At 40.5% G+C, this 22,605-nt stretch overlaps 1 protein-coding gene across 2 annotated transcripts in view; it reads right to left on the bottom strand.

The window, feature by feature from the left end:
* Positions 1-9,522, bottom strand: part of USP6NL (USP6 N-terminal like) — a 149,231-nt gene extending 139,709 nt beyond the window's left edge. For both annotated transcript variants that reach the window (XM_081229207.1, XM_081229208.1), the window contains exon 1: positions 9,327-9,522. The gene's annotated coding sequence lies outside the window, so the exon portion shown is untranslated. The remainder of the gene's footprint in view (positions 1-9,326) is intronic.
* Between the last annotated feature and the right edge of the window lie 13,083 nt (positions 9,523-22,605).

The raw sequence follows: 22,605 nt of genomic DNA, 5'->3' as shown, positions 1-22,605 counted from the left end.
AGCCACGAATAAAACAAATACCCCATCCTCGTGGAACTCACATCCTAGCAATTCTAGTACCTTCCCTTCTTAATTCAGATGCACAGTTCATTAGTTCAAATAAATATGTCAGGGCAGATTCCAGGTAATGTCTTCTTATGCCAGATGAAGAAAACTTTAATTAATATTTAAAGTCATTATTCATTGACATGGATGGTCTCACCACTGTACTTTCACAATTCTTGAGCTTTCTATAAAGAATGCTCTTTCTGCAGTTTACACCCCCTGAAACACAATGCTGAATTCCCATGGCTCTCAGTATTTTCCCTGCTCAAGAGAAGTAAAGCAAATCTTCTATCACAGCTAGAGTAGAAGGTTTATTTACCTTATTCACTCAACCAACAAAGTACTTCCTGCTAATAAGATCAGAGAAGGAGATGGGCAAAATGAGAAATCCTTCGGTTTCCTAGGCTTGTTTACACGTGTATGTTAATGAAGCATCAGATAAGAACCAGGTCTGATTTCCCCTTCTACAGGTAGAATTTAAGTTAGGTTTCCAGAAGGACTTATCGAATTCTAGTAGCTTTACACTGGTCAACGCGCGTCAACTTCTAGGTATTCAAGAAAACAAATGTCCTTCCCAAGGCTTCCTTTCCTATCTCAGCTACAGAGACGCAGGGCCTTTCAAAAGCAGCTTATAATTTGCTTACATGTCACATTTGCCTAATGTACTTGATAGATCCTACCAGAACTAAGCATAATGCCTGAGGTCTACAGATAAAAGCTAAAATGAAGGGTACAGGATCTCTGATTTTCAGGGGCCTGGCCTCATTTAAAAAGTCAGTTAAAAATTACATACAGCTAAGTATAATATAAGCACTGCTGCAGACACTATGAGGACTAAAAAGAAAAGCAGACAGGATTCCAGGCCCAACTTTAAGGAATTTACATCTAGTTGGATTCTAAACACAAGAATATATCCATCCATCCATTCAATAAATACTAATTCAGCTCTACAACATGGAAAAACTTCTCAAAAGGCTTGAGATACAGCAATCGAGACAAACCTGATCCCAGCCACCCTGCCTTTAACAGAACATAGGACAAAAGTCCTAAAGAAGATGGGAGTCAAGGGCTTCAGCTCATGCAAAGGCCTTATACTGAGTTAAAATCAGTAAATGTATGGGCAAAAAAATGTGAATGTATACAGGTGAAAAAAAGAAAATTCACGTAGGATGTCAATAAAATTGGAATTCAGCAAGCTGATGGCAGAATGTAACAAAATCACTCAACATACAGCAAGTCCAAGATGAAAGTGGTCCAGCTCTGCCATTAACCAGCTCTAGGAATGTAGATCAAGTCACTTCACTTCTCTAAGCCTTGGTTTCTTTATCCATAAAATGAGAAGTTAGCCTTTTCAACCTGGCTACCACTCAAGATTGTCAAGGGATTATGCATGACAAAAAAAAATGCTTTCATAAACTAAATATCTCATATATTTGACACATGCATAAGCATGGATCCATTTTTGGTCTTATTATAAAATAAAGGAGTTGAAACATAATTTTTAAGTTCTCTTTCTAGCACTGTAGGGTTTGTGACCTAAAAAGTAATTTTAGATCAATGGATAACTAAGAAAGATTCTAACTTCCTCAGCATAATAACTAGACTCAATTAATAAATTATTGCAATAAACCAAGTATGAGCTGGAAAAAACTGGTCTAAAATGTTGGTCATGTTTTAAAAAGGGGGGGGATGGCAGATTCAAAGGACACTTGGAAGAAAGTCAAAATGACTACTAACAGTGAAGTAATTAAAGGTAATCCTAAATTCAAAGGGAGAATCCATATGATATTATTTTGGCAATCCTCAGTGATGGCAGATCATCAACTTTGTAGGAAAAAGTTTTTGTAAAAGAAAAATACTGGGCTTCCCTGGTGGCGCAGTGGTTAAGAATCTGCCTGCCATTGCAGGGGACACGGGTTCGAGCCCTGGTCCGGGAAGATCCCACATGCCACGGAGCAAGTAAGCCTGTGCACCACAACTACTGAGCCTGTGCTCTGGAGCCCGCGATCCACAACTGCTGAAGCCAGCGCGCCTAGAGCCTGTACCCTGCAACAAGACACACCACCGCAATGAGTAGCTTGCACACCACAATGAAGAGTAGCCCCCGCGCGCAGCAACAAAGACCCAACACAGCCAAAAAGAAATAAAATAAAATAAAAAATAAATAAATTTATTTTTTAAAAAATAGTGAAATGCCTGGAAGGGCATATTTCTTTAAAAAAAAAGAAAAGAAAAGAAAAATATTTCCCAAGCAAGTCTGGTGAAGGAGCTTAGAATTCAAACTGATCATAACATGTGATATAAATTGATGTTGAATAGGGTTTCATATCTCTAAAAAGCAATTTCTAAAAAGAAATTTCTCTTCAGCAACTAATGTAGTCTACTAATGGTAACTAATTGGAATACATAATTCTAAAATGCTGCTTTCAAAATGAGTCTATTACTTCACATGAGTCTATTACTTATTCTACTTAGCCTCTATTTTCTAATAACTAATCATTAGCTGGGAAAGTAAAACACAAACACATGAAAGTTACATAAAAGACAAAATAAGGGACCTGCATTTCCGACAAAGCTAAGCCACATATTACACACCAACCTTCTTAAAGACAAAAACCTAGACCAAAAAATATATATATAAATGTATATATAAAGTATATTTTTTAATTATTAAAAATATCAGAGGGTAAAAATTGGTACAACCACTTTGAAAAACTGGTAGTAACTCAAAGAACTAAATATTTATCTACCTATTACTCAACAATTCCATTTCTAGGGATACTTCCAAAAGAAAGGAGTCCATATGTCCAACAAAATACATGTATAAGAATGTTCATAGCAGCTTTATTATAACAGCCCAAAACTGGAAATAATGCAAATGCCTATTAAAAGTAGAATGGAGAAATAAATTGTGATACATTCATATGTTAGGTTACTACTACGACAGACAGTATTTTCCAATAACAGTCACTGCAATATTTCTCGACTCACATGTTCTTCCTGAATCTTGCATCTCTCTCATCAACAGGTTTCTGCTCTCTCTAAACCTGGGTCGGTTCCTAACAGGTGACCTAGCGTCCATCTGGCTCTCCACATCCCCCCCTCCCCGGGCTGCATGTGCAGGATGACCGCCCTGGGAACCGGCCACCACCCAGTGACGAACTCAGGCCACCTAAGATGCTCTATCATCAACCACCAGCTGTGGGAGCAAATGTTCAAACAACGTTAGGCCCAGCCTTCGAGCCGCCCTACTTGAAACTAAATGAAGCAGAGACAAGCGTTGCCCAAACTGCAGTTTTGTGACAAACATAAATGTTGTCATTGTTTAAGTCACTGAGTTTTGAAGCAATTTTTTTTGAGGCCACAGTAAACTAGAAAAAGTGCAGAGCAATAAAAAAGAAACACTAATGCTACTTGCAACAACATAGCTGAATCTCATTGATAATGATACAATGTTGAATGAAACAAGCCAGACCAGAGAGTACATATTGTATGATACCATTTTGACGAAAAACTAGAAAACTTCTATGGTGAGAGAAAACTGAGTAATTGTTACTTGAGGCAAGGGAGGAAGGTGTTATGGATTGGGAAGGAGTGTGACAGAGCCTACTTCGGTGGCAAAAATATTCTATACGTTAAACTGGGTGTGATTATATACTTAATTACATTTATAAAAATTCTTCAGGGTATACATTTAAGATTAGTGCATATTATTATATGTATATTACACCTTAATTTTTTAAAGGTGGCGAGAGGTGGGGCAATCAAAGAGCTAACAAGATAATGAGGAATTACCAGCCACAGTCTAAGAAGAGGAATCCAAAATGGGGACCATGGTACCCTGGGGCTTCTTTCCTCCTGGAAATGTTTGCCCAATCAAGGGAGGTGCCCGAGAGGCTAAAATGCACTTAGGCAGCCTTGCAAGCTAGGAAGACAACATGTCAGAGCACAAGAGCCACCAAGGGAGCCATCCCCTGCTTTGGAATAAGACTTCGAAAAGCTGAATTCCAGAAGAAAGAATAACACAAAAGTAAACTAAACCAGTCTTTGCACAGACGCCAAAAAACAATCTCAATTTGGATCAAGGTGATCCTAAGTGCCTGGCAAAAGCAACAGAAAAATCCTTATCTAAATCTATAATTACTTCTAGAAATAATTTTTCAAATACAATGAACAGTACACAATCAAAGATGAGCAGGCATACAAGGAGATGAGACTCCTTGAGAAACACCAGACGACAGAAAAAACCTGCAGGACTCTGGGACAGTTACATGCTTACTCTGTCCACAGAGATACATGCAAAGCTTTAACATTTTGATAGGGAATTAGTAACTATAAAAATGGCATAGCAGATTTTTAAAAGAAGCAAACTGAAATTCTAGAATGAAAAATACAATAACCAAAATTAAGAACCCAGAGAATGAACACATTTAAGACCAAATTAGACAGAGATGAAGACTAACTTAGTAAACCGAAGATAGGCCAGAAGAAAATGTCCAGAAAAAAAGAAAAAAATAGAAAACGTAGAAGACAGGTGAAATACACAGAGGAGTCAGTGAGACCTAACACTGGAACCGAAGTCCCAGAAAGATGAAGCATGAGAAATGGGGAGAAGCAATATTTTAAGAGATGACAGCTGAAAACTACCCAAGACTGATGAAAGACATCAGGTTACAGCATTAACAGGTATACGCCCAAGCAAGAAAAGGAAAGGGGGGCCGGGGGAGGACATCATCTGAAATAAAATCTGAAAGACAAAAAGAAAATCTTAAAAATAGCCTGAGAAAGAAACAAATTACCAACAAAGTGAGAAACTGCAGCTGCTTCTCAATAGAAACAAAGATTATAGAATAATCTCTTCTTCAAAGAACTAATATATAAATATATGTATGTATGTATCTCCAATGTAGAATTCTATACCTAGCAAAATGTATCTTTCAAGAATATAGGTGAAATAAAAACATTCTCAGATAAACTAAGAGACTGAAATTTTTTCAACACTAAATCCACTCTAAAGAAAATACTAAAGGGTATTCTGCAGGCAGACGGAAAATTGTTTCAGAAGGAAGGTCTGTATCACAAGAAGGAATAAAGGAAAAGAAAGGCAGTAAGTCTAACTAATAATGGTACAAAACAACAGAAATAGGTCTTTGGGGTATAATGCATATATGCATTTAAAAACATGATAACAATGAAATAGGTTTAAAAAATAGGAAAGAAATTGACTTACATGTTTTTAAAGGCCTTAACATTATCTGGAAAAAGGGTGAAAGTCTCAATTAATGCTACACTTTGATAAGTAGAGAAAAGATTAGAGTTTCTTAGGCAAATACTAAAGGAACAGTAAAAGAATATATAATCCCCAGCTAATAAAAAAGGAGGAAATGGAATAATTATTTTTTAAAATCCATCCAAAACAAATCTAGAAAGAGAAAAAAGGAACATGGAACAGGTGAGATGTTTAATTTTTAACCATTAATATCAAGTTATCTGCCAATTCATTTTTATAAGAGCCATCAGCAAAATACACAGAAATATCTAGCCCCCACTCACACACCTAAACGTTGTAAACTTTAACCTCCACATCTATTCCATTTTTTTCCATTGTCACTGACTTTTCAAAGTCTTATTTCACCTTATCTTTTCTTATGTAACTGCAGATATGCTAACAAGCATTAAAACATCCAAAAGCCAAACAAAAAGAAACAGGAACAAAAAATCCAGAGAACCAACTGGCTTATAAATGCTGCATTAATTCCGCAATAAAATAATTTGCCATTACTGATCTATATAATAGTACTAACCAAAATTAATGTATTAAGAAGCTTAAAATGATATTCTTTCACTTATTTCATGAAAAACATTGCTCTAATATTTTTTAATTCACTTGTTAATTCAGTGAAGGGAAATCCCAGGATAAAATTAAAACTTTTTCTACACTACTATCAATGTCAACAAGACACAGGTGCAACATATACCTCTATCAGAGAATAACTAAATAATCTCTTCAGAGCCAAAGATACTTAACCAAACAAGATATGAAACTCCAGAGTCACTCTTGAGCTTCCTATAAGCAAATGAAACTACCTGCCACTTACTAATTTTTTTTTTTAATTTTACACTGGATTGCTACTTGTATTTTGTGAGGAGGAGATATTTTAAATAAGGGGGGGTCTAAGCTCTTCCAAGGGAAAATACTATCAAAATTAAATCAAAACACTATACTGATATTATACAGCATCTCGCTAAAGAAAATAAAAGAACCTTTTATTTACCACTTAACAGATATAAGAACTATCAAGTAATCGGTGCCAGAGTTATAAAAGTAGACACAAAGTGTGCAGACTCATCTCCAGTCTAGCGAGGTGAGAGTCATCGAGACTAACTCCCTTTCTACAAAGGCTGAGCCACCTTTGTTTTCACCTGGTTCAGATGATGCGAGCACGGGGCCAAAAGCCTACCTTCTCTCCACAACTAACAGTGGTGGCGTATGTGCCACAGAGGGAACTAACACACAAGCCTTCTCTTCAGGGACCGTGTACTCAAAGTATCCCACCCTCCCACTTGCCCTTTCCACCTGCCATCTTCTCCTCATCCTTCAGGTCTTACCAGCCACTTCCTCAGGACAGCTTGCCCTGCCACTCCCAATCAAATTAGGTTCCCTGGTGGCAGGTTTTACAGCTCCCTGTACTTTACTTCAAAGGACTGATCCCTCCTGTTGTTGAAAACAAGGTACCTAACACAAGGTCATGGGTACAATAAGGCACTCAAGAAATATTTGTTGAATAAACAAACAAGTGTGAATTTATGATCCCCCCCAGAATTTTACAAAGAAACAAGCTTTAAAAAATTAAGTTATCTGCATGAAATACCATAACCTGGAAATGGCAGAGACCAGCTGAGACTCCAAGTCTGTGACTCTAATTCCCGTGCTCTAATGCCCATGTACTATAAGGAAGTGTGCTAGAAGTCAGATTTCTTTCAAATGAATATTATTTTTGTATTGACTTCCACTGTAAAATTGAGACACTTTCTATAGGAAAAAAAATGAGACACTAAATATAAGGAAATCATATCTAACAACGCAATATGCCTTTCAAAAATCACACTGAAGGGACAAACTATACCTTTCTGGTAATAAATGGTCTGAGTATTGTTGGTGTAGCAATACCATTGTGCTAAAACGAAACAAGGATGGTTGAAGTGAAATTGCAAACATAAACCAGAAAATGTAATCATTTGCCACTTTCTAACTGAAGCAGCAATTCTTAAAGTTTTGGTATTGTGGCTAAGTTTTTTTTGCCAGCTTCAAACTGCCTTAACATTACTAGCATTTACAAATCAAAGTAATTTTGTTTCATTTCAGCTTGCCACTAGCTTAAATTTACTGGCCTCTTTTTCACCCATCTTCACTAGCTACAAAATGTAACAGTAACCTGAGAGAGATGCGAACATGAAGGCAAAGCCTGACGCACAACCTCTGCCTGGCACTGGAAGTCCAGCTTGGATCTGCCAGGAAGCTGTCTTGGTTCCCAAGGATGACCAGCCAATTAACAGATGGTGCCAAAGCCGACACTTCTACTTACTGGCTTGTTTAACCAATGGCAGCTGTCCTCCAGAGGAGCTATTTCATGTCAAACAATGTTATAACTGGTACTGAGCTATTCTCACCAGAAACAAGGATGCCAGAGAGTCAGACAGACTAGCTAAAAACAGTAAGTAGGCACCAACAGCAAGACTCAGGGCCCAAGTTCTTAATGTTTGGGAAATGATGTTTCTTTGAATGCCCTTGTGACACCTCAGTGATTCTTTAAATAGGTAATCAGCAAAGGAATTTCTGTTAACTCAGAATACCTGTACTTGGAATTAAGGCTCTGGTTTTCCTTTCTAAAATAATTTATACCTTTATTAGGGTAGCTTTTTTCTCATATTTTGACATATTTCAGTTACCTATGTGGAATATAACAAAGGTCAACAACATCCACTTTAAGTAATAAACTAGACTATGTTTACAGACTGTACTATAAAAAACCCCAGCAAGCTCAGAAACGTTTTTCTTAATTTTCGGGTCTGACAAAGTGAGAAATAAAAGCAAATAAACCAACTGTCCATTTGATGCTGGCTAATTTGATTCTTGTTAAGATGACTTCACAAAAGAAAAAAGTACCCTGACTTCCCTGTAACAGAACTTCTCATAGATTCAACATGTGAGGGAGTTGGCCAGGGTGATATCTAAAGTTTTGTCCAACTTCTCTGTGCTGCGAAATATTAAATATCTATCCCAAAGACTTACTTCTATTTATAAATGGATTAATACAGGCTTGAAATCACTTTCTTCCAGCAAACAAAATATTTAAGACCGTGTCCCCACTGTTTTTCTATGTGTCACATTATTTCCAATGACTGGGTATTGCCCCAATTCAAAACTCCTTCCCAGTCCCGTAAGGGACTCATTTAACTCAGGTTGAAATCTACTGACTAAAAAGCATCCGTGGATTAAAATGAAGGGGGGGCAGACTTGAATCTTCAATTTCTAGAAATGTCCACCCGTGGATTCATAGACTCTTCACATTTCTTGGCATTAAAATACCTGCCAGTAACCATGCTGCCGCATCACAACTGCCGCACCAACACCCGGCTGTGAGCTCCAAACTATTTTGCAAACTCTGCAAAGGCGCAGAGATTTCCAGCCTCTCCAAAGCCCTCATTCACCCCATCCTCCTCTTGCCTAGTCGAAACGAAGTCCCGCGGCAGGAAGGCAATAATTTAAAAGAACGAAGTTTGCCTCAGTCCTGCCCACTTGGACTCTGGAGGACGCAACTGAAACTTGCAAGGGAGACACGTCTCCCGGGGACCGAAACTTGCTCGGGGGGAGGGAGAGGCTGCGGGTCTCCCCTCCCCCCGGACCTGGCCGACCCCCGCCCCTTCCAGAGCCCCCCTTCACCAGTCGGCAGGTCCCCTCCCGCGCCGGCCCCGCCAGACCCTCCCCGCACGCCCCCCTGCGCCCCCTACCCGGCGCCCGCCAACCTGCCAATCATACCCGCAGCACCCTGCCGTCCAGGTTCCAGGGGGTGGGGGCCAGGGCGGCCGCGCTCGTTTCCGGAGCCGGCCCGGGCCCCTGGAGGGCGGGGACGGGGAGCGCTGCTCCGTCCACCTCCCCCGGGGCCGGGAATGGCGGCGTCCGGCTCCCCGGGGCCAACTCCGAGTCCCTGCCTGGAGGAAACGCGCCGAGCCCCACCGCCGCCGGCCCCTGGCGGGGGTAGAGGAGAAAATGAACTTACCTCCGGACGGTCCCGTCGGCGGAGGCAGCGTGGGGAGTCCCGGGGGCCCAGGAGGTCCCGGCGCGGCGGCGGCTACCGCAGTGCCCTCCGCCCCATTGTTTCCCTTCCAAGAGGATCCCGGCGAAGCCGAGCCCTAGAACCAGGAAGTTCCCCGGCGCGACACCTCCTGCCGCCGCTATGGAAACGGCCCCCGCCTCCCAGGGCGGCTCGCCCGGGACCCCGCCTCCACGCCACCGGCCCCGCCCGCCTCACGGGCCGCTGCCTTCCGACGCCGCTGCGGCCGCGGCCGCCGCCATCTTGGGGCGGCCCGGGCGGCCTCTTCCCGGCGGCACGTGCGCGCCGCTCCCGCGTTCCCGCCGGCCGCGGGGGCGCGCTGCCAGGGCTGCCGGGTTCGGGCGCTGTTCCCCCGGATGCGCGGCCAGAAGCGGCGCCTGGAACCCCGAGGGAGGGAGGGAGGGCCCGGGCGGCACTGGAGAGCCAGGACCTGGAGCAGGGCTTCGAGGCATTGCACGAAAACGACCGGCTTCAGCTGGTGTCAACTGGCAGGTCGAGGGATGGACGTGTTTCATTCCTGGCTCAACTACTGACCAGCTGTCAGGACCTTGGACACTTTAATTTTCCCTATGCCTCAGTTTCTTCGTCTGTAAAGTGGCATAACAATAGTACCTGCCTCATAGGGTTGTTACCTGGAAGCAAGTGCATGGTACTTAGAAAGTGCAAAATTATCATTCATTCAATAAAATGGCACTGCTTCTGACAAAAGTCACATTTCTGTCTTTTTCCAGGAACTTAATCTAAGTGTTCAAATCAGCACCACTTTAAATAGGCTACTGTGTAAGATCCCATTGCTGCTTGAGACTTCTGAAATGCTGATCTTTTGTCCCATATTTCTCTAGGTCAGCTTTCCTTTTTTAGATCATGGAAATTGTCAAGACTTTTAATCTCCAGAATCGTCCATCAAGAGGTTCCATAAAAAGATGAATGATGTAAACTTTCCAATACTGTAATTAGCTGGCAGTTAAATGATTTATTCACGAGAAGCTAGCAAAGTTAGGGCGTGCAAATAACTAAAAGGCTTCCTGTCCTTGATTCCAGGAACTAGAATTACTAAAGCTGGCAGCTCTGCACGGTGGCTATTATCTCTCTTTTCCAGCTGCTGAAAACTGACACCAAGAAATTGGGTGCTGTGTGCACTATGGGAGAGGAGGGGAGGAAGGAGGCAGGGTCACGGCCTCTTCCAAAGGATGCAACCTTGAGAACCGTGCATAAGCTTAGGTCTCAAATGGTCTCTAAGGCTTCTCCTTCTAGCTCACAAATGTGATCTCCTTTGTACACTCTTTAAGAAAATACAATGTATATGCTTCCCTTTGGGTCTTCCTACATACATTTAAGCCAGGTTTGTGAAGACCAGTGTTTAATGATCCTGATCCAAAAATAGTGGGACTTGCATGGCGGTCCAGTGGTTAAGACTCCACGCTCCCACTGCAGGGAGCACGAGTTCGATCCCTGGTCAGGAAACTATTGATAAGATCCCGCATCCCACACGGTGCAGGCAAAAACAAAAACAAAAAGCAAACAAAACAAAGCCATAAATAGCTTGATATATGAAATAAATCGGGGTAAAAACAGATCAGGAGCTGGCGGGACAGCAGGACATTGGTAACTTTTTCAACACCCAAACACTTCTCCAAAAGTCATGGAATGCTCTGATTAGCGATCCCCCAGCTTGGGAAATTTTGAATTTCTGAAAGGCAGGAGCCCTCTCTCATATAGCCTTTTATCCCCCACTGGACCAGCAGATTGCTTTGCACATGGTAGGCCCTCAATAAACATTTATTGAATTAAATCACCATATTTGTGGTTGTGCTCTCATCATTTCAGGAGGCCTTGGGGACCACAGAGACACGCAAGAGGCGTTCTTCGAGGGACATCCTCGCAAACATCATAAACAAGAACCCGGAGTTACTAGTTAATGAGTTAATGGGATTTTGGATGAACAACCTCAGCCCCAGGCTTATTTGGCAAAACGAAGTGGAAATTTCAGATATGTTTTTCCATAAATTTTATGGGTAATTTTTTGAAAACTTTACTTTGGACTTAATTATGAGCACCACTGACTCAATTTTATACTACAATAATAGCATGATTAAGATTCAGAAAAACCCACATTTTCCCCAAGTCAAAGTGTCACCAATGAATTGTGTCACCTCAGTATAAAACCTGTATTTGTTCTTAGGTATACCTTCAGGGGCTTCCCAGAATTTTTTTTTATTAACCGTCTTGGAGCTATTGTTAAACCGTAAACACAAAGTTTTGTCTTTATATCCCCAGCATAGTGCTTGACACGCAGTAGGCATGCAAATTCACTTATCTATGGCATATGATAAATATATAGAATTTATGTCAATGATTAGCAAGGAAATAAAGATAGAATCATTTTTCCTCTAAATGAGGGATGGGCAAACTTTTTCTTAAAGGGGAAAGATAATGAACATGAGAGCAGCCATAGACAATATGTAAAAGAATAAGTGTGCCTGTACTCCACTAGAAATTTATCATGGAAATAGGTGGATTTGACCCACAGGGCATATTTTACCAACCCCCTAAAAATTATATTTAGATTATGCTCACTCTACTTTTATATTCATTCCAATAAAATTTCAGATAATAACTGAAGAAAGTGTAAAAGCTTGATATCCATAAAGCACCAAAAAGTAAAAAAAAAAAAAGTATGGAGTAACAGTTTATGTTACCAATTAAAATATTTCAAAAATAACAAAGGTTTAGGGGCTTCCCTGGTGGCGCAGTGGTTGAGAGTCCGCCTGCCGATGCAGGGGACACGGGTTTGTGCCCCGGTCCGGGAAGATCCCACATGCCGTGGAGCGGCTGGGCCCGTGAGCCATGGCCGCTGAGCCTGTGTGTCCGGAGCCTGTGCTCCGCAACGGGAGAGGCCACAACAGTAAGAGGCCCGCATACTGCAAAAAAAAATAGAAATAAAAAAATAACAAAGGTTTAGAACTATGTCTCACACATTATGATGGAATAAGATAAATGGATATTTGCAGTTCATTTTTGCAAAAGTTATGCATTATGCTAATGAAAAAAAACTTAAAATGTTGCCAAAGGTAAAAGTATATGTTTAACTCCTCAGGATGCCATAATAACTAAGGCCAGAAGTACAATTTGTGGTGAGAACAGAAGAACATAGGACATAGAGGGAAAAAAAAATCTCCAAAGCAAATCATACATCCTTCACTATCATCATCAGAATATGGATGAAAGGGTGCGTTCCTAGAGTCTCCTGTAAATTGAGAATTTGAAATGTGAATCCATGGCTACTGGATCCGTTTAATTTTTTTTAAATAAGGGAGAGCAGATAGCTCCCTAGTGGGGGGAGGTTTTTTTTTTAGTAAAGCTGTGGAAAGCCTTGCAGTGCACATTGTCATGCTCACCAGCAGTAGTACTTTCTGAAATCTCATAAGGAGCCAGTGCTCTCCCATTGGTTAGGAAAGTCAGCTCCAGTGACACTGTGTATAATTGTGCTTCATTGTTGAAAACAACTCAGGCCAGTCAACACCTGTGTACCCAGTATAAGTGCAAAAGCAATGACTAATCAACAACCACATCCACAATGCTCATACTGAAAAGTTATCCTTTGGTTTAAAAGAGAAGTTATTGATTGCACAGCAAGGAAGGAGAGTCCATGGCACGACTGTAAACCCCTTAAAATTGTATGCAAGATGCTGTGTGCACAGTTTGTTCCTTATAACTATCTGGGGTCGTCTTGTTTTTTTTACTGGTATACTTGGGTTTTTTCTGTCTATCTTAAAAATGGACATGCCGTGAGACTGGGGACTGGATCTGTCTTCTTCCCTACTTTATCCCTTAGTCCAGATCAGTGTCTGATACAGAATGAGCTTTCTCTAAATAATTGTAGAAGGAACGAAGGAAGGGAAGGAGGAAAGGGAGGAGGGAGAGAGGGAGGAAAGAAGGAAGGAAGGAACAAATGTATACAAATATACATTTTTCCTATATAATATTGTACATCACCTATACTTCAATTTTTAAAAATACATTTATTTTCTGGGCAAAGCATTTCCTAACTTTTCCATGTGTTCCAAAGGGTCTGTGACTCAAAGGGGAAAAAATGTAGGAATGATTTGTTTTCAACTACAAAGGCTGCCTCTCATTATCTCCTCTGCTCTTTGGTTCACAAGCCAACCTGCTCCTGATTACACACCAGAATGGTTGTCATGGTTTGCCAGAGACCGATAATGATGTCATAGCATTGAAAAGCATCTCCTTATGTTTTTATAGCTTTATAGAATTTCTTCTGTCTGCTCAACTTAGAGTTTCCATACTTCAACTCTCTGTTTGACCACCTTTTAGATATCATTCATGACATTTATTTGTTTTTTATTTGTCTCATCAAGCAGAGTTGTGTTAAAAAGTATTCTAAGATATTGAAGTACAATTTCAAGGCATTTTTGTCTCCGTTGCAGGGTGATAAAACTTTTGCCTCTGTGTATGTGATTTTTGAACTTACTTTTAAACTTTGTACACATAAATCTATATACATTGTCTGAGAGCTGGATTGCAAAGATGACCCCCCAATGAACCATGCCTCCACTATCCACATCCTTTTATACTATCCTCCTCTTGAATCTGGGCTGGACCTGCGACTCACTGTTGACAAAAATAATCAGGTGGAAGTGATGTTAAGTGATTTCTAAGGCTAGCTCTTAAGAAGTCTTACCGCTTCCACCTGGGTCTCTGGAATACTTATCTTTGATGGGCTCCCTCGCAGCTCAGCCATCATGCTGAAAGAAGCCCAAGCCATACAGAGAGGTCACACATAGGTGGTCTGAATGAAAACTCTGGCTGAGCCCCCAGCATCGACTGCTAGGCATGTGGGTGCCCCATCTTGGACATCCAGCACAGTCAAGCCTTCAAGAAGTCTTGAGCCCCAACTGTGCAACCCCATGAGAAACCCTAAACGAGGACATCTCAGTCAACCCACAAAACCCACAGAACCAGGAGAGCAATAATAAATTATTTTAAGCCATTGAGTTTAGGGTGGTTTTTTACCCACTTACAGATAACTGGAATAAACTGATAAAAATAAAATGTTAAAGCTATACTTAGATATATTTTAGCTAAAACCTTAATAAGTAAATAACTCTATCAAGATTAATAGAAATGCTGTATTAGAAGGTCCTGTTGTAGAAGAATGAGGTGAGCTGTAAGAGATCCTAATGTATTCCGAGCACGCTTTTCACTACTAAGTTGCTGATTTTGTCTGGTTCTTTCCTTTGAAGTGGGGTGATGTTGCTGGGTGCTGTGAAAGAACACAGTGACCTTAACCTTTTGGTGTCTGCAAAGTAAATATACCCACAATTACATTTGACTTAAATAGATATGCAATAGTCTTTGCCCACATGCTTTAGCTAAAAAAGGAAAGAAGGAGTGGTCGCAAGGAGTCAGATCAAAGACTCATTTAAAATAAGACAATAGGGGCTTCCCTGGTGGCACAGTGGTTGAGAGTCCGCCTGCCGATGCAGGGGACACGGAAAAAAATTTTTTTATCTGCTCAGTTTATCTTTTCTGTTGGCTAATACTTTATTAAAAATGCAGGTCCAGGGGAATTCTCTAGCAGTCCAGTGGTTAGGACTCCACGCTTTCACTGCTGAGTGCCCGGGTTCAATCCCTGGTCAGGGAACTGAGATCCCACAAGCCGCATGGGGCAGCACACACACACACACAAAAATTCAGACCCGTAATTCCTAATCTGTCATTTTGAAATCCACAAAGCTCTGAAAACCAAACGTTTTTTTTCCTAAATAATTTGCCATCTAAACTCATTGGGTAGCAACTGAACTTTCCTTTGGCTATTTATGATGGTCTTTACCTTATTTAATAGGAACACTCACTTCATCACAGAACAATTAGTGTGTTTGATCACAAGGTCCTGTCCCAGACCCCGCTTATGCTGCCCCCGTCAAGTAACGTGCAGTATATGTGCTGTGTCACCCTTGAAATGGAAACTTCTTATTTCAGACCTGAGGTTGACTTTACTGACGACCTAAAGTAAACTTTTTTTGCAGGGGGAAGGGCAGTCTACCGCGGAGTCACTGAGGAATCTCTGGATTCAGACAGCCTGAGTTCAAACCCCAACTCCACCGCTGGCCACCTCTGAGACCTGGGTTAGTGTGCAACCCTCTGCCTCAGTTTCCTCCCCTGCAGAATGAGGACAGCAATAGAAACTACCTCATAGGGTTGGCTTAGAGGACTAAGTGAGATTATGCGTGCAGAATGCTTAGCCCAATGACTAGTAGTAAACACAAAAAATGTTCACTCTCATTGTATTATTATTAAATGTAAGCTTTTCATAAATTCAATGAAATAAATAATATCTCAGTTAGGATTCAGTGAGGGAAAAAGAAACTACTCAAGGTATTACCAGCAGAAAGATATTGAATATTTAACCCATGAAATCAGATGTGTACAAAGGCTTTGGAAGGAGTGGATGGGTGAAGGTTGAGAGTGACCCTCCACTAACTTTCAGGTTATTCCACATCAGCTGTGGACCCAATGTCAGGAAGCTGCTGCACCCAGAGGTCAGAACTTGCAGGAAATGACAGGAAATCATGGCCAATGTCACAGCTGCCCTGCAGCTTAGAAGCTGGTGACTGTCAGGGACACTCTTTGGTGCCTAGCTTCACTGCAAAAATTTATGTCTGTCAAACCCTCGTGTCAGCCACTCCTGGAGGAAGAATGGCACGATCCTTATGCTGTTCAAATCCCGAGTGCATCTCACTGGCACAACCTAAACCTTATCAGAACTTGCTGGCAAAGGACTCTGGGAAATGCAGCCCTGAGATCAGGCAATACCCAACATAAACAGTAATTTAATAACAATAATTTTCATTAGTAAAGCACTTGCCATAAAAGCTCGTGAGGTAGGCAGAAACAGTAGCACAAGGGGCTAAGTGATGTGTCTGGAGTTGCATGGGTAGGGAGAGACTCGGGTCCTTATATTCGAAATCTAGAGAATGTGTCTTTATGCTGGTGTGTCCTATTTAATCATCTGGGTTCTACTTTATCCCTTAAATCTTCATACCATTTATATTATTATTGACTCACATTTCTACTTAGATCAATCTAAAGAGGAAATTTTGCAACACTATGTAAAGTAGAATGTAAGTCACTAAAGAAGAAAACAGATGTCACATGACATAAACAGAAGATAAAAGTAAAAAAGAACACACTGAAAACAATGATATTAAAACCTCTAGAATAACATTGCCCAGAGGGCTCTGAGCCTGAAGCCTGCTCTCTCTTTGTTGTAAAGGGAGATTAGCTTGTATTAGAGACATTAAATGTACTAACGGCAAACATCCTAGCACCAAATTGAGACTGTCATTGATATATTCACATGGACTAAAAGGTGACTGAAATCTCAGTAAAGAAATTAAATTTCTCACTATGCAAGGCAATGTTATTTAAAGCCTTGTCCGTCTTACCTGCCATCAATAGAACACAACCCACACTTTGGGTGACACTGCCTTCTGCCATATCAATACTGAAAGTTTAGCTGAGAATTCAGGTATTTATTTATTCAATTTTGAAAACTACTTCATAGCTGAGTATTAAATGCATGTTAGTATGTTTTGCTCCTACTGACTCACTCATACAAGATTTTTGGATGTGGTTGAGGTGAAATTCACATAACATAAAATTAACCTTTTTTTTTTTTTTTTTTTTTTTTTTTTTTTTTTTGCGGTACGCGGGCCTCTCACCATTGTGGCCTCGCCCGTTGCGGAGCACAGGCTCCGGACGCGCAGGCTCAGCGGCCATGGCTCACGGGCCCAGCCGCTCCGCGGCATGTGGGATCTTCCCAGACCGGGGCACGAACCCGCGTCCCCTGCATCAGCAGGAGGACTCTCAACCACTGCGCCACCAGGGAAGCCCCAAAATTAACCATTTTAAAGTGAACAATTTAGTAACATTTAGTGCATTAACAATGTTGTACAATCACCACCTCTATGTAGTTCCAAAACGTTTCCATCACCCCAAAAAGAAACTCAGTACCCATTAAGCAGTTACTCTCCATTTGTTGTCTTCCCAACCCCCAGCAACCACTAATCTGCTTTCTCTCCCTATGGATTTACACCAGATATTCCATATAAATGGAATAGAATCATACAATACATGAGCTTTGTCTCTGTCTTCTTTCACTTAGTATGAGGTTCATACATGTTATAGCATGTGTCACTACTTCATTCCTTTTTATGGCTGAATAACATTCCACTGTAGGGATATACCACAATTTGTTTACCCATTCATCCATTGATAGACATTTGGGTGGTCTCTACTTTTTGACTTGTACATAGTGCTGCTATAAACATGTGTGTACATGTATTTGTTTCAGTACCTACTTTTCCATTATTTTAGATATATACTTAGGAATGGAATTGCTGGGTCGTATGGTTGATCTGGGTTTAACTTTTTGAGGAACTGCCAGTCTTCCATAGGGGCTGAACCATTTTATACTCCCACAGCAATGCACAGCGATTCCAATTTCTCCATATCCCTGCCAACACCTGTTTTCTACTTTTGTGATTATAGCCATCCTGGTGAGTATGAAGTGGTGTCTCGTGGTTTTGATTTGCATTTCCCTAACGACTAATGATTCTGAGCATCTCTTCATGTGCTCATTGGCCATTTGTAAGTCTTCTTTGGAGAAAAGCTTACTCAATCCCTTTGCCCATTTAAAAAATTGGGTTGTTTGTCTTTTTATCTTGGAACTGTAAGAGTTCTTTATGTACTCTGACCTTTCTCAGATATATGATTTGCAAATACTTTCTCCCATTCTGTAGGTTGCCTTTTCACTTAATTGATAATATCCTTTGATGGACAAAAGTATTCAGTTTTGAAAAAAAAAAGTATTCAGTTTTGATGAAGTCCAATTTATCTATTTTTTTCTCCTACTGTTCTGCTTTTAGTGTCCTATTGCCTAATCCAAGGTCATGGATATTTACCCTTATGTTTTCTTCTAAGAGTTTTATGTTTGAGTTTTTATATTTATAAAAGAATTTTAAACCACACTATACATTTTTCATAGAAATAAGGTAAATCCTTTGACCAAAATTAACTCTATAACCACTGAAATATACTCAGCCTTAAAAGACTCATTTGTTTCTTTAATAAATGGGTTTGTTTAGCCATTACTATAGACAAGTCATTGTACAGATATTGTACAGATTGTACAGATATCTATAGGAGAAACATATATATATATATATATATATATATATATATATATATATATATATATATATGGAGTTAGGCTTCTTCCCACATGGGGAAGGTATGGTTCTCACAAGGAAAACTGGGCCAGTGAGAAAGAAAAGAGGAATGGCTATGGGGGGTCATCACAATGTTCACCAGGTAATCTTACAGGCATCATAACAGAGGAAATGGGATTTGACCTGGTCAGAGGGAATCTAATAGCAGAAGAGTTTGGAGGTCCATTTTTAAAAATAAAGAATAATCATCAATTTTAGCTGGACCACTGGTGTTAGGTGAAAATTAATAATCCTAGGAGCATAACTTGAGAGCATATCATTATGGAGGACTTCAAATGCCTGCCTAAGGAGTTTAGACTTAATTCATTAAGCAGCAAAAAGGGGGGGGGGAGACCTATTCTCCAAAAAAAAAGAAAAAAAGTTTCTCTAATTAAAATTGTATAGAGATGAAAGAATTTATCTTTAACAAATTAAAAATTTTAAAAAAATTTAAAGGGAATTCCCTACTGCAGGGGCACAGGTTGGACCCCTGGTCAGGAAACTAAGATCCCGCATGCTGCCCAGCACAGCCAAAAAATAGAAAAATAGAAAGAATTTAGAAAAATTCATTTTAATGCTAGGACTTGGTATTTGATAAGCTATTCATTTATGGAAAATCATTCATTCACTCATTCAATCAACAAATATTTGTTGAGTCCCTAATGTGTGCTGGGCACTGTGATGCCAAGAGCTGGTGATTCAATGGTAAAAAAACAGAGCATCACCCTTGTGGCAGTCATAAGCCAATGGAGAATTTATACATGATATCATCATGTCATTAGATTCTAATGTCTCATCTGCCTTTGAAAAGCATTGGTTAAATTCTGTCATCAGATTCTAATGTCTCATCTGCCTTTGAAAAACATTGGTTAAACTCTCTTCTGGGTCATTAGAGACTTATAGCCACGGAATCACTCACAGCCAGTGGAAAGCAAGGTAAGAAAGCATTCAAATCATAGTTAACACACCTGACCGGGGGTAGCTCAGAGACCAAAAATGTTCTCAAAATCTCCATGTCCCTTGCCAAGTTAATCCAATCCTATTGTGAGTCTTCTGAGTCTGGTTAATACTTCACTACAGACAGGTCACTCTTTAGCCCTAATTGGGTGAAAGCACAGGAGCTATGCCTAAAGGTCTTCTATACCTCAAGCCCAAGAGACTCACTCAAAAAATAGGTGACTTTTCATGCCGCGGAGCAGCTGGGCCCGTGAGCCGTGGCCGCTGAGCCTGCGCGTCCGGAGCCTGTGCTCTGCAGCGGGAGAGGCCACGGCAGTGAGAGGCCCACGTACCGCAAAAAAAAATAAAATAAAAATAGGTGACTTTTGCTTTACCGCCTTGTAAACCTAAATATTGTCATGTTAAAATCAAAGCAGAGACTGGATAATTAAGTTAAATTACCCATAATGTACTTGGATTTTCCTTCTTTTCTCTCTCCCACCCTTCCTCCCTTTTTTCAACAACACTTATTGAGCACTTACAAAGAGGCAGGACTTGAGAATAACAGCTACCAAAGTCCCTTACCTGCCCACTCCCCATCCTTTAGTATGTGTCACTCCTTTCTTCTCTATGTTACCTGAGCTGGGAAGGATGCATGTGAAATTAAAACAATTCTCTTTCCAACCCAGAAAATGTAGCTTGCCTTGGTCCAGAAGTGAAACTGCCCAACTTAAGTTTGCTATTAGAAGTCAAGTTTACATTTAAAGGAGAATGTATATAAAACATTGAAAGACCACATACTGTATGATTCCAACTCTAAGACATTCTGGAAAAGGCAAAACTATGGCAACAGTAAAATGATCAGTGGTTGCCAGCAGCTAGGAGTAGGGAGGCATGAATAGGTGGAGCACAGAGGATTTTTAGGGCAGTGAAAATGCTGTATGATTCTTTAATAATGGATACATGACATTATACATTTGTTCAAACCCACAGAATGTACAACACCAGGAGTGAACCTTAATGTAAACTATGGACTCTTAGTGAGGATGCCGTGTCCATGTAGGTTCACCAATTGTAACAACTGTACCATCCGGTGAGAGATGTTGATCTTGGGAGAGGCAGTGTGTCTGGGTAGGAGCAGGGGGCATATGGGAAATCTCTGCACCCTCCATTCAATTTTGCTGTGAACTTAAAACTTCTCTAAAAGATAAAGTCTATTTTTTAAAAAGCAATGAAAAAAGGGGAGTTTACTAATTCAACCCATACTTATTAAGCACCTAGATGTGCCAAGCACTGTACAACACATTATAGTATCAAAAATCAACAAGACACACATGGTTCCTCCCCTCACAGAACTTATATTAACGTGTTAATCAGATTCAGTGGTCAATTTTACTCTAAATAATGATGGTAATCATTGCTGTTATCCTGTCCTGTAGTAAGAGTCGATACGAATGTGCCAGTAGAAAACTGGGCAACCACCAAGGTCCATGGCAAGGAAGATCATGAGAAATAGAAACACAGATGATGAATAACCACCTGTTCTGCTTCACAAGTAATCAAACCTAAACTGAGGCCAGTAGAATGTAATTATTCATCTACCATATTGGCAAAGATTTTAAAACAGAATTTTAAAACAGAATATGTTCAGAATCTGGTGATATGGGTTGGCAGGAATGTAAACTGGTAGGATTTAACCAAAGGGCACTGTGGCAATATGTATTAGATTTTATAATGTAAATACAGTGGTCCAGTAATTTACTTTCTAGGCATATTTTTTAAGGAAATAACTCACATACAAAAAGGGCCCACAAAGATCTATGTATAAGGAGGCGGTTTATCACAGCCTTGTTTACAATATAAAAAAATTGGAAGCCACCTCCATGCCAATAAAGAATTGGTTAAAATAGAGCAACGCATCTAACGGAATGCAATTCCATTATAAACTATGTCCATCTACAGACTTGTGGTTGCCAGGGGGGAGGGGGAGCGGGGGAGGGATGGATTGGGAGTTTGGGATTAGCAGATGCAAACTATTATATACAGAATGGATAAACAATAAGTTCCTACTGTATAGTACAGAGAACTATATTCAATATCCAGTAATAAACTATAATGGAAAAGAATATGAAAAAGAATATATATGTATAACTGAGTCACTTTGCTATATACCAGAAATTAATACAATATTGTAAATCAACCATACTTCAATAAAATAAAATTTTTTAAAATTATGTCCATCTATATTTATTAACAATGGAAATATACCTTTCATTGACTTTTTTAAACTACATATATAGTATACTTTTATTTTTGGCCGCACCGCACGGCATGTGGGATCTTAGTTCCCCAACCAGGGATCAAACCTGCGCCCCCTGCATTGGAAGTGTGGAGTCTTAACCACTGGACTAATTTATTTTTGAATAAAATGTGTGAGACAGGGCTTCCCTGGTGGCGCAGTGGTTTAGAGTCCGCCTGTCGATGCAGGGGACACGGGTTCGTGCCCCGGTCCGGGAAGATCCCACGTGCCATGGAGCGGCTGGGCCCGTGAGCAATGGCCACTGAGCCTGCGCGTCCGTAGCCTGTGCTCCGCAACGGGAGAGGCCACAACAGTGAGAGGCCCGCGTACCGTAAAAAAAAAAAAAAAAAAAATGTGTGAGACACATAGACCAAAGTGGGAAGGAAATTGTTGAAAATGTTAAGTGGTAATTTCTGGGTAATAATTACTGGAAATTTTCTTGTGTTTATACATTTTTACATTTCCTGAATAATTACTACAGTGAGCTTGTATTACTTTCAAAATCCTTTCCCCTCTAAAACTCTGCATTTTGTGAAATAAACATCCGGACATGTTACACCTATTTGCATGGGAATTTTCACTAAAGGAACAGTGTCTAAGGCAGTTTGGGGACGGTTCTATGGGGAGAAGATGGGGGGCATGGAGAAGCTGGAGGAAGAGGACAGTCAAGGTCTAACCCACAGCTCAGACCCCCAGA

The sequence above is a fragment of the Mesoplodon bidens genome (genome assembly GCF_964165515.1).
Source record: "Mesoplodon bidens genome assembly, chromosome: 3".
Taxonomy (NCBI): domain Eukaryota; kingdom Metazoa; phylum Chordata; class Mammalia; order Artiodactyla; family Ziphiidae; genus Mesoplodon; species Mesoplodon bidens.
Note: the sequence above shows the minus strand (reverse complement) of the source record. Positions and strands in the feature narration are given on the sequence as shown.